A 12329-nucleotide genomic window follows, 5' to 3' on the forward strand; every position below is an offset into this window, starting at 1 on the left:
ATGGGTAATGGTAGAGAAACTAAATTTGTAGCCTAAACTTTATAAACTAAATAATATGGAAGTTGATGATTGAATTATTACTTATATGTTAATTAATGTGTTTATTTTTTATTGATGATACATCATTTAATTTGCAAGTTTAGTCTACTTAACATTACTCTTTTTTTTTATTTGATTTGCTCTTATATAGAGACCATTAAAAGGTCTTTTAGGGATAAATTTCTTAAATTTGACTTTTTTTTTTTTTTTGGAAAAAGCGGAAGATTTATTGCCAAACCACACTAAAATTTACAACAGATTGAGGTCCGATTACAAGAAAAAGCCCAAAACACAATATGGACCCCCAAAACAAAGCCCAAACCAAAAGTTTGAGCCCAGAAACAACAACAGAAACAGAAAACCTATCTTCCTTGCAACTTCCGCCGATGCACCGACGGAGACCTTCCATCCAACAGACGACAGAAATCTAGCCAAGCAACTCCACAAAAATGATGGAAAGACGCCTCCCACAGCCTTCACAAAGCACCATAGATGACAGATTTGTAGCGAAACAAAGGAAGCTGGTGAGAAAACTCATCAGCAACATAGTCACCGAAGGCAACAAAGTCGTCGAAGACAAATCCATGGGAGGTGGTGGTGTAAACACCCGAGCCGGAGCAAAACACACTTCCTGATCCATGAGAGGTGGTGGTGAGATCACCTACACCAGAGCTCTACGCACATCCCGAGAAATGCGCGACAAAACGCGTTTGAGAAAAGGAGCTACAAATCCGAAATCAAATGGGTTAGAGGTGTAGAAAATATGGAAGAGAATGTGGAAAATATGGAAGAGAAGAGAATGCTTTGTGGAAATATGGAAGAGAATGCTTTTTCTCATTAATTTTTCTCTACAAGATTACAAGGATATATATACATGATATAAATGTGTAGGTAGGACAAGGTAGCCGTCCTAGTGTGTAGGTAGGACAAGGTAGGACGGCTGTAGAGGACAAGGTAGCCATCCTAGTGTGTAGGTAGGACAAGGTAGGACGGCTGTAGGACGGCTTGACGGCTGTAGGACGGCTTATTCTTCCAATAATAATATTATATACAATTACAAAAGGACTCCAACCATATTCCTTATTTGTCTAACACTCCCCCTCAAGTTGGAGAGTGGATGTCAAGAACTCCCAACTTGCGTAACATACCCGAAAACTTTTCTTTCCCAAGAGGTTTGGTAAACAAGTCTGCCAACTGTTGTGCCGTACCCACATGCTTGGTCTCTATTGTGCCACCTACAATCTTATCTCGTATAAAGTGACAATCCATCTCAATGTGACGAGTTCGTTCATGAAAAACAGGATTGGCAGCTATATGTAACGCTGCTTGATTATCACAAAATAAAATGGAAGGACCATCCAAAGGAATCTTCAAATCCTTCAACAAAAAACGAAGCCAAACTATCTCGCAACAAGCACCTGCCATGGCCCTATATTCCGCCTCTGCTGAAGAGAGCGAAACGGTTTTCTGTCGTTTCGTCCGCCAAGAAATCAAAGAACCGCCCAAGAATACACAATACCCAGTAGTCGAACGGCGAGTGATAGGGCAACCTGCCCAATCAGAATCACAAAACGCAGTTAACTTGGTCTGGTTGTCAGAACGAAATAATAAACCTTGACCTGGAGTAGCCTTCAAATAACGAACAATACGAAGCGCAACATCCATATGAGATATCCTTGGCTCGTGCATAAAACGGCTTAGAACATGCACAGAATAGGTGATATCCGGCCGAGTGATAGTGAGATATATTAACCGACCTACTAATCGTCGATACTTTTCAGGATCCTTGAGAAGTTCTCCTTTATCATATAATTTTGTGTCATCCATAAGAAAAGCAATGGGTCGTGCTCCCAAAAAACCATAGTCCTTGAGAATCTCTAATGCATACTTGCGTTGAGAAATATAAATCCCTTGTTTGGAACGAGAAACCTCAATACCCAAAAAATATTTTAAATCACCAAGGTCTTTTATCCGAAAATGATCACGGAGAAAAGACTTCAGAGAATTAATGGCACTAGCATCATTGCCTGTAATCACAATATCATCCACATAAATGAGCAAAGCTGTGAAAGAAATACCAGACTTTTTAGTGAACAATGAATAGTCAGCTTTGGATTGTTGAAAACCGGCAGAAATGATGGCACTAGTGAATTTGGCAAACCATTGGCGAGAAGCCTGCTTAAGACCATAAAGTGACTTGTGAAGGCGACACACAAGATTCTCCCCCTGTCGCCGAAGACCAGGAGGAGGAGACATATAGATTTCTTCATGTAAGTCACCATGTAAGAAAGCATTATTAACATCAAGCTGATGAAGAGACCAAGACTGACTAGCAGCAAGAGCCAGAAGACAACGCACTGTAATCATCTTAGCAGTAGGAGAAAAAGTGTCATGATAATCAATACCTTCAGCCTGAGTGAAGCTTTTAGCAACCAAACGAGCTTTGTAGCGGTCAATAGAGCCGTCGGAATTGTGCTTGAGTTTGTACACCCACTTACAACCAATGGGAATTTTGCCAGGGGGCAAGGAAGTTAAAGTCCAAGTACCATTAGCATGTAAAGCTTGAAGCTCCTCAGTCATAGCACGTTGCCAATTGGGGTCAGTGGCAGCCTCGGCAAAGGAGGAAGGCTCCACAGTCCGACTGACAGAGTTAATGTAAGAAAAATGCCTGGGAGAGTAACGGTGATAAGAGAGAAAATTACAAAGTGGATATCGCGTACCTTGTGTAGAACCGGGTTGCGAAGTCGAAGATGGGTGGGATGGCAGAATCACCTGCGAACAAATATAGTCTTTTAAATAGGATGGAGGTTTGTGGGCACGGGAAGAGGTGCGGGGAAGGGGAGGATTGGTAGGTAGTGGATGGGGGTAGGGATGTCCGTGGGTAAAAGGGTGAAAGGTAAGGAAGTAGCGGGGGGGGGGGGGGTGAAGGAGGGGATGCCGATAGGGCAGGGGCATGGGGAGGAACGGGTAATGGGGCAGCAAGGGAATCTGTGGGAGGCGTGGAAGGGAAGGAAGGTGGAGGAGGGTGAGGCGTTGGGGCAGGAAGGGGTGGGTTATATGTAAAGTCCAGAGGGGGTGAGATGGGTAGGGTAGGCGAAGAGGATGGGATAGGAGGGTGAGAAACGGCATAAGGGAAAGTAGTTTCGTGAAAGATGACGTCTCGACTAGTGAAAATGCGGTGATTGTCGAGATCGTAAAGGGTATAGGCCTTTTGTCCATGAAGATAACCGAGAAAAATGCAACGATGAGCCCGAGGGGAAAATTTGGTGGTGGGAGTGGTCATAAGATGGGGTTTTCGAAAAGAGAACCTCAAATGGGGATTTATGATGGAGAAGACGGGTAGGGAAACGATTGATGAGATAAGTAGCAGTAAGAACACATTCCCCCCAAAACTTGATAGGAAGATGGGATTGAAAACGAAGGGCGCGAGCGGTTTCAAGAAGATGACGATGTTTTCTTTCAACAACGCCATTTTGTTGGGGGGTATAAACACAAGAAGTTTGTAAAAGCACCCCATGATCAGAGAAAAAACTACGAAGAGATAAAAATTCATCACCATTGTCAGTACGAATGCATTGGATGGTAGTGCGGAATTGGGCAGTGACATAAGCAAAAAAATCCTTAATTAATTGTTGAGTGTCGGATTTATGTTTCATGAGGAAGACCCACGTAAAGCGAGAAAAATCATCCATAATGGTTAAGAAATAATGAGCACCAGAAAGACAAGATTGACGATTCGGGCCCCAAATATCACAATGAATTAAAGCAAAAGGGAAAGTTGATGAAATTGAACTCAAAAGAAAAGGTTGACGAGTTTGTTTTGCCAACGGACAAACATCACAAATATGACTAGAATCAAAAGTACAATTAAGAGAGCTAGATGCTAAAGCTTGCAAACGAGTGGAGGAGGGGTAACCAAGACGCCTATGCCAGAGGGAGGAGGGGATGGTAATGATGTTGCAGAGAGGTTGACGGGTGGGGAGAGAAGAGGTAAGGGCCACAAGGTAATACAGATCGCCACGTCGCTTACCCACACCAATCATCGCCTTCGAAACCAAGTCCTGCAAAACACACCAAGAAGGAAAGAAGGTTATGGAACACGATAATCCATCTGTAAGTTTACCAACCGATAAAAGGTCCACTCGGAAATTAGGGACACATAAAACATCCTTCAAAGTAACTGATGAATTTAAAGGAAGAGTGCCGGTAAAAGTAATGGGAGCGGAAACACCACTAGGCAAAGAAACAGGTGGCAAATGTGAAGGAGAACGATTAACCAAACATGAAGCGGAAGAAGTAATATGATCCGTAGCACCACTGTCAAGAATCCATTGACCATGACGAGAGGTGACAGGTAACAAACCTTGGGCAAAATCAGTAGTGAGAACGGCATTGGCCTGAGGAGGGGTGGTGGTGTCACGTAGAGCAGCTAGAACACGGGAGTGCTGCTCGGCAGAGAGGTCAGGCATGGCAAGCTGCAAGTCATGCAAAGTGGGCTGGGCCCCGTGCACTTGGTGGGTCGCTGGAGTAGAAGAGGAGGCGGGGGCCTGGGTGCCTTGCACGTGATAGGCCTGGGTGAAATTATGGGGCCGGGAAGCAGAAAATCGTGGCTGCCTGGGAGGACTGAAAGGTGCATGGCTGCGGGAAGAACTGGAAGCAGTGGCACGGCGCGGTGGTCGCCACGGTTGGCTGTGGAGGGGATGGCCAACGGGATAGCCATGAAGTTTATGGCAGGTGTATCGGGTATGATAATCAAAATTGCAGTAGGTGCAGTGGAGGGGAGGACGAGCAGAGGAGGGACGGGACGGGCCACGAACAGCCATGGGAACGGCAGAGAAAGCTGCCGAAAAAAAAAAATTAGGGCTAGGGTTATAAACCTGCTCTGTATACCATGTAGAAAATATGGAAGAAAATGCTTTGTGGAAAATATGGAAGAGAAGAGAATGCTTTGTGGAAAATATGGAAGAGAATGCTTTTTCTCATTAATTTTTCTCTACAAGATTACAAGGATATATATACATGATACAAATGTGTAGGTAGGACAAGGTAGCCGTCCTAGTGTGTAGGTAGGATAAGGTAGGATGGCTGTAGAGGACAAGGTAGCCGTCCTAGTGTGTAGGTAAGACAAGGTAGGACGGTTGTAGGACGGCTTGACGGCTATAGGACGGCTAGTGTGTAGGTAGGACAAGGTAGGACGGCTGTAGGACGGCTTGACGGCTTGACGGCTGTAGGACGGCTTATTCTTCCAATAATAATATTATATACAATTACACAAGGACTCCAACCATATTCCTTATTTGTCTAACAAGAGGAAAGCCTAGGAGATGGAGGATGGGAAAGATGGTGGAAAGAAATTGGAATTGATGGCATAGGGATTGGAAATTTGACTTTTTAAAATAAAATTTTAGTAAATTTACGTTTTAAGGAATGTTCTATTGACTCGACTCAGAACACATTTCGGTATCATTGAATATATTAATAGGAGTGCACCAAAATTGAATTTACGAAGACTAGTACTCTCGCATTGGTTAGTCAACGGTCAACTCATGGATAAACAAAAGACCACATTCATACTATTTCAACCTTCAACTCTTCAAGGGTTGCACTACATAGAATATTGCTTAATGGATTGACTTCAATTTTGTTCCGTGAAGTTTTGGCCAAGTTTTATTTTAATTTATTTAATATTATAATTTAAGTTTTTCTAATGGTAGAGACATTACGTATTTAAATTATATTATATTTTGTAAATTATATGTTGTAGTATTGATAATTGTATTATTATTTAAGTGTTTATTAACTTCATTAAATCTCGAATTTTAGTGCTCGCAAGTATACAAATCGAATGATGATAAAATAATAAATAAGCACCAAGCCTCCCACATAGATCAAATTGCTTCTAAAAATCTTACTAACTAAATTGAAACAAATTATAATTGAGAAGCTTGAACGGAAAAGATACGAGATTCTAAACTGAAAATTAAATAAAGATCGAAAATAAAACGCATGGAAATAATAGGATTGGAGACACAAAGAAGCAATCCCTAGGGTATTCGAGTTCACCGTAACCAATTCTACTTAAGAATTGAACATTAAGTAGTTTGTTGGAAAAACTAGGGTTTTACAAAGAAGGACAAGCCATCAAAGGTAGGTTGTAAAGCGAGTGCACAGCTCCACATCCCAGGCTTTGGATTCTGAGTTGGTGGACTTGCCACGTTCTTGTTCTTGTTCTTGCTCGTAGTAACTTTATTCATGGTGGATGATTCTGAAGAACTCGGACTGGTATGGTTGGCTTTGGTAGTTGACTTGCAATTAGGCAGAGCCACACCACATTCGTCACCGAAGAAGTCCGCACAGATGCCTCCACTAAATCCACTGAAAACAGACATTGTTTTACGGCTCACCAAGGGAAGGAGGAGTTTGAGATTGATGAACAAAAAGATTATGAGTTGTTATCAAACATAAATTATACACGTTCTGTTTGTGTTCAAGAAGACAAGCACACAAGTTATTTTTTTACTGAACGAAGAGTTTGATGTGGGGCTTAAATGGAGAGTGTTATTAAGGGTACAAGTGTAATACAGTTAGAAATTCAGTTAGTAAGTTTGTTAGTATTTGGTTAAAGTAGTTAGGATTTCTTTTATAAAAATAATGTGTGTAATATTCATTTGATCAGTTAATACAAATCTTATTTCTCTCTCTAAACTCACTCTGTAGAATTTCTTTTGTTTCTCTTTATCATCTTCCCCTTCCTCTGGACCAATTCTTCATCTTTTACAATGTAGTTAACGAATGTGAGGCAAAAATGCTAAACTTTTGTCCTTTGTTAACAAGAACTTGTTACCAAAAGACAAAAGCTACCTGAAATTGCTAAACTTTATTCACGTTCTTGTTCTTGATCTTCTTCAATTCATTTGTATAAATTGTTTCGGTTGCAGGCGTAAGCTGTACGCTTTATAAACCCGAACCAGTTTCAATTCCCTGTTTCTCGTTGATTGGTAGGCAAAATTCCAGATGGCAGGCGGCAATTGTAAACTTTAGCAATAAAGTACAGTAGAATTACATTATTCAATTAAAATAAAATAAAATTTTGCGTGATGATAACACTTCGAAATTTGATTTATAACCAAAACTTCAACTTCGGTACTTAAAAAATAATTAGGGGAAAGGGAAAAGAGAGATGAAAGAATTGTAGCGTATCCTATTAACATTTACATCAGTAATTCTTTTTTTTTTTTTTTTTTTCAATTTTTTTCTGGTATGACAATCTGAATATAATCTGGGACGAGCGGGATTAAACTTCCAGCAGCCGCTGTAGTTAACGAGAGATCAGGGTCTCAAAGCAATTGAGCCCGTCCAGCTCCACAGCGAACCGCGGCGGCGTCCTCCGGCTCTGCTTCTTCACACGAGCCTCCGGCGGGGACTCCATATTTCCCTCTTGCTTTGCTGTATTAACCGTGTTACTTGATGGAACTGCGGCAGTACTCTTCAGCTGGTTTTTCGGGAAGGAGGACTTCACCGTCTGGCCCAAGAACTCAGCACACAAGGCATCGAACGAACTGAACATGGAATTCATGATTTCCTGAACCTCAAGGTATTTTTCTGATCAGATGATCCAGTACTCGAAAACCCAATTCTTTTTTCCTTCGATCGAGAAAAACCAACTCGGAAAGTCGATTAATCTAAACTGTAGAGAGAATTTGAATGTCTGATTGATGAGGAACTTGAGGAAGAAGGGTCGGTATTTATAGGGGAGGAAGAAAGTTCGAGAGGGAGACGGATTTGGGATCCGCGCGAAGTGGCGTAGATCCCTCCTCTGTTTTGCGGTGGCCGCCTAAGACTACTGGGACTCTAGCTGGTGGGACCATGACAAAGTCCCACCGAAGAAAGGGAAGAGAAGTATAATTCCACTTTCCAAGTTCCAACGAAGAAAGGTTTTTGTTTTTGGAGCATGATATTTTCTCCTTTAATTTTTTTTCCTTTTCTCTTTTTATATTATATATTTTTCCTTTATAAAAGAATTAATATTTTTAATCGTGATCGTTTAAATAATAAAATAAAATAAATAAAATTTAAAGTTTTTAATGTCTTATGACTTGGTCTGATCAAGTGTCTTGGTTCCTTGACTTGGAAATTGTATGCATTGCACGCATGCCCAAAAAGTTATTTTGTCTGTCATTAAGATACCTGTAGCACGTTGAAATTAAATACAAAAAACAATGAACTTAGCACAAAAGCTGCACAACGGACAACACATGTATAAAATATTACATGAAATCCATGAGTTGATTTATGCATGTTAGGCCTTTGAAGTAACAACCGTGGGTTTCACAATTCACAGCTACATCTAATACAAATTTGATGAGAAATATCCTTTCAGGATCTCTTTCACAAAAATTATCGAATCAAGTGATTCGAATGTTTGAAATTTCATTCAACAGTTCATTTATTTTGATCTTTTAAAAGTTATAATAATTTTTAACTATTGAATAAAATTTTAAAGGTTCAAATCACTTGATCCGATGATCTTGATGGAAGAGATCCGGAACCAATTTGATGCAATTGGTCATGAATGTCTTTCTGGTCAGAAAAATATTCGACTTTTTGCGAGTAAAGAATGAAACAGTGTTCGATATATAAAGGAGTTAAAAATAATATTCCATTAACTCGATTTAGAGCATATTCTAATAGATTAATTGAACTAAACAGTGTTCGATATATAACGAGCTAGGAGCATCTTCAAAAGCAGTTCTAAATTTTTGTTAAACTAGTAAGTGATAATGTCAAAAAACTATTTTAGTTAATCAATTTAATTTTTCATTTTTAACATGTAAAATTATCAGAAAGACGGGACATCATCGATATTGACCTCACCTTGTTAATTATCACCTGCATAGTTCGGCAAGTGTGAGATTTTATCACAAAAGGTCTTATATTTATTGAAGTAGGTAGGATATTTAAACTATTATTTTCTCCCTTATTCTGCTGATGTTGGATATTTCAACACGCCTCTTCACGTGGGATCTAATTAGTGGGTCACACGTGGGAGATCAACAGATTAGCAACCACTCATCCAACACACGTAGCCAGTGGACCCATCATCATCACACGGGGTTAGGGGACCCACCCATCATGCGGCAGTACGGACTCATTCCCTGACTTTAATATCGTTCAAATTAACATATAGACGTGCCAAGGTCTACTTTCAACAATATCGATGTTGTTCTCAACTTATGAATTATCACATTCATTTTCCGAAAGGTATGGGGTTTTATAACAAAGCCTCAATATTAAATGGTGTGAAGTTAAGATATTTAAATACTTCTTTTTTTACCTCATTCAGCTGATGTGGAATATTTCAACAATACTCTCTATTTTGGCAAAACTTTGAACATGTTATAATTAAAATTCAAACTCAACCAACTCATTTTCTACAACCACTTTCTCGCTTCCTTTTCTACTTGGTTCACAGGTCCACCATTGAGTTTTATTAGTTTTTTTTAACATTTAGCATATGAACAGTAACTCCATAAATTTAAAGAGCAACCGTTCACTTTGCTATTATATGAAGTCCTTTATAGAGTCTTTTAGAGACAAATTTTTTCGGTTTAACTTTTTAAAATAGAATTTTAATAGTTTTACCGCTTTTCTTGGCAATATTCAAAGGAGCGTTCTGTTAACTCGACTAAGAGCGCATTCCGGTATCATTGAATGTCTTTCGAAAGTTAGAAGTGACAATGGAGACTTCTTGGTGGTTCGATACGAAGAGGAGCTGCACCAAAAGTGAATTTACCAAGACTAATACTCTTGTATTGTGATAAGGGAATGAGGCAGCCTCAAAAGCCTTCAACCCTTCAACTCTTCAAGGATAATGCTTAATGGATTGACTTCAATCTTTGAAAAGGCGAAATTATAATTTTGGTCCATTTGATTTTCGTCAGGTTCTATATTTTAATGTATTTACTTATCGTCATTTAAGTTTATGTAGTTTTATTAATTGTCGCATTTTAATTAAGATTAGTGGTTTAACTTTCTCTATTTTTTTTTGTTCATAAAATTAACATTTGTGTGAGATGTGAAGGTAAATTGGTCTTTAAAGGTGTAACATCATGTAAATACGTCTCTCTCTAAGTACTAATTTTGTAAGAATTGTTTTGTGACGAAATCAAATCATTGACTTTGAATTCCACAACTATTAAATTACAAGAATACCCTCTACTACTGTGTAGCCCATGAGAATGTTCCCTTCCTATTATAACTAATGTTCTAAAACGCGCTAGGTGATAGTTGGACTATGGCAAGGAACTTAGCGCCTAGAGGCCTAGCCGGACACTAGGTGTTTTTTAGAGCTTTTTTGTTGGTTTTGTAAGGTTTTCTAAGCCCATTTGTTTAAAATCATTGTTGCGCCTTTTGTTTTCTCATAATAAAAATAAAGAAACTTGGGCCTTAAACTGTAAAAAAAATTGTATTATTGCAATTTTCTTGTTTTAAAATAAATGATACCCCACTTAAGAAAAAAACCCTAACAATTCCCCACAAAACATATGCCGACGATCCACCACCTTTCTCTGCAACTGCAGATTTCAACTCATCTTCTTTAAAGAAAATATATGATAAAAATATATGAAATAGACAGAGATTAGTACCAAAAAAAGTCAAAGAATAACCACCTTAATTTAATAAATCGCAATAATATTTTCCTATATACTCCATAAAACAAAAGGTTTACGTATCATGAAGTACTAGTTCATTATTGTTCGCCAATTGGCAAGCAACAAAGTAAGAATTGAACATTAAGCAGGTTTGTTGGAAAGACTAGGGTTCTACAAAGAAGAACAAGCCATCAAAGGTAGGTTGTAAAGCCAGTGCATAGCTCCGCATCCCAGGCTTTGGATTCCGAGTTTCTGGACTTCTCACGTTCCTGTTCTTGTTCTTGCTCGTTGTAACTTGATTCATGGTTGATGATTCTGAAGAACTCGGAGTGGTATCGTTGGCTTTGGTAGTCGACTTGCAATTAGGCAGAGGCACACCGCATTCGTCGCCGAAGAAGTCAGCACAGATGCCTCCACTGAATCCACTGAAAACAGACATTGCTTGTCACACAAACAACAAATTTCACAGCTCACCGAGAGGAGGAGTTTGAGATTGATGAACAAAAAGATTATGAGTTGGCAGAAGACTCAACGATTGCATTGGCCTTTATATAGACAAAGTATTCAGGATTTTAGAGGAAATCAGTTTCCCATTTGGATTCCGAATCCTACCTAATCCAGGAATTCTAGTCTTAATTATAGCACATGTGTGATCTAGTATATTGTATTGGATTCTATCATGTTTACAATAAATAAAGGTACAAGGCATGAGGAATATTACACCGAATCTTATCTAATTCAGAAATTCAATCAAATATGAGTCGAAATTATTACAATAATTTAGAAAATAATAATAATAATCTCAAAAAAAAAAAAAACAATTCAAAGAAAAACTGAATAACTAAAGTAGCTCACATCACTAAATAAACCTATGACTCTAATCCCTGACTGCCGCCATGAATCGAAGCGGCACCGCCATAGAACTCAGTGCATTTTGTTATGAAGAACATGTGAAACAATTGACAAATATGTGGACTCGAACTTAGTCTCTAATGATTGAATCGCACATAAAAGCGAACATAAGTCCCAACCCCTCCCCTCCCAATCCAGCTCTCTCACCACTCCAAAGCATATTGATACCAACAATTTCACTTCCATTCCTTTGGGGTGTTTTTGAGAAGGAATGAAAGTGAAATGGTAGGTGATAGAGATGGATTTCCTCGAGAAAAGAGGTTGGTTCTAAAGAGAAGGTGCCTGAGAGACACATGGAGTCTAAGTCGATATTTGTGTGTCTATGTTGAAGTATCACCTCAGCAAGCTTCGACATATGGGTGTGGCCTCATATGAATATTACTGGTATAGTTATTGCTCTTGTTATGGATGAAGTTCCATGGCAACCATCATAACTCATGACCAAGGTTCAACAGATATTGAGAGATCAACTTGATTACAATCACCTTACATTCATACCACATATTAATACAAAGAGTACTTAAATTGTGTTCATCTCCCTAATCTATGTCAACTTTCTTTTTGAATTATTTTTTAGCCAATTTACCTAGTAAACAGTATAAAATGTGGTCATTCTCATGCTTACCGTTCAGTTTTTCAATTCCCACCCTATTGAAATTGAAGAGTGAGGATCCTCGCCTGATCCTTTTTGTGAGGATTTTGGGGATTCTCTAATCACATCTGTTT

At 39.0% G+C, this 12329-nt stretch overlaps 2 long non-coding RNA genes across 2 annotated transcripts; one reads left to right on the forward strand and one right to left on the reverse strand.

Annotated features, from left to right (window-relative positions):
* Positions 1-234: 234 nt before the first annotated feature.
* LOC148696199 (uncharacterized) lies at positions 235-5478 on the forward strand. The gene is made up of 2 exons (XR_015963803.1): positions 235-791; positions 5351-5478. It is a non-coding gene; the product is annotated as an uncharacterized LOC148696199 (long non-coding RNA).
* LOC148696200 (uncharacterized) lies at positions 3800-4598 on the reverse strand. The gene is made up of 2 exons (XR_015963834.1): positions 4403-4598; positions 3800-4100 (listed from the first exon to the last, which is right to left on the reverse strand). It is a non-coding gene; the product is annotated as an uncharacterized LOC148696200 (long non-coding RNA).
* Positions 5479-12329: the final 6851 nt, after the last annotated feature.

The sequence above is a fragment of the Pyrus communis genome, chromosome 6 (genome assembly GCF_041283825.1).
Source record: "Pyrus communis isolate YQ-2024b chromosome 6, ASM4128382v1, whole genome shotgun sequence".
Classification (NCBI taxonomy): Eukaryota; Viridiplantae; Streptophyta; class Magnoliopsida; order Rosales; family Rosaceae; genus Pyrus; species Pyrus communis.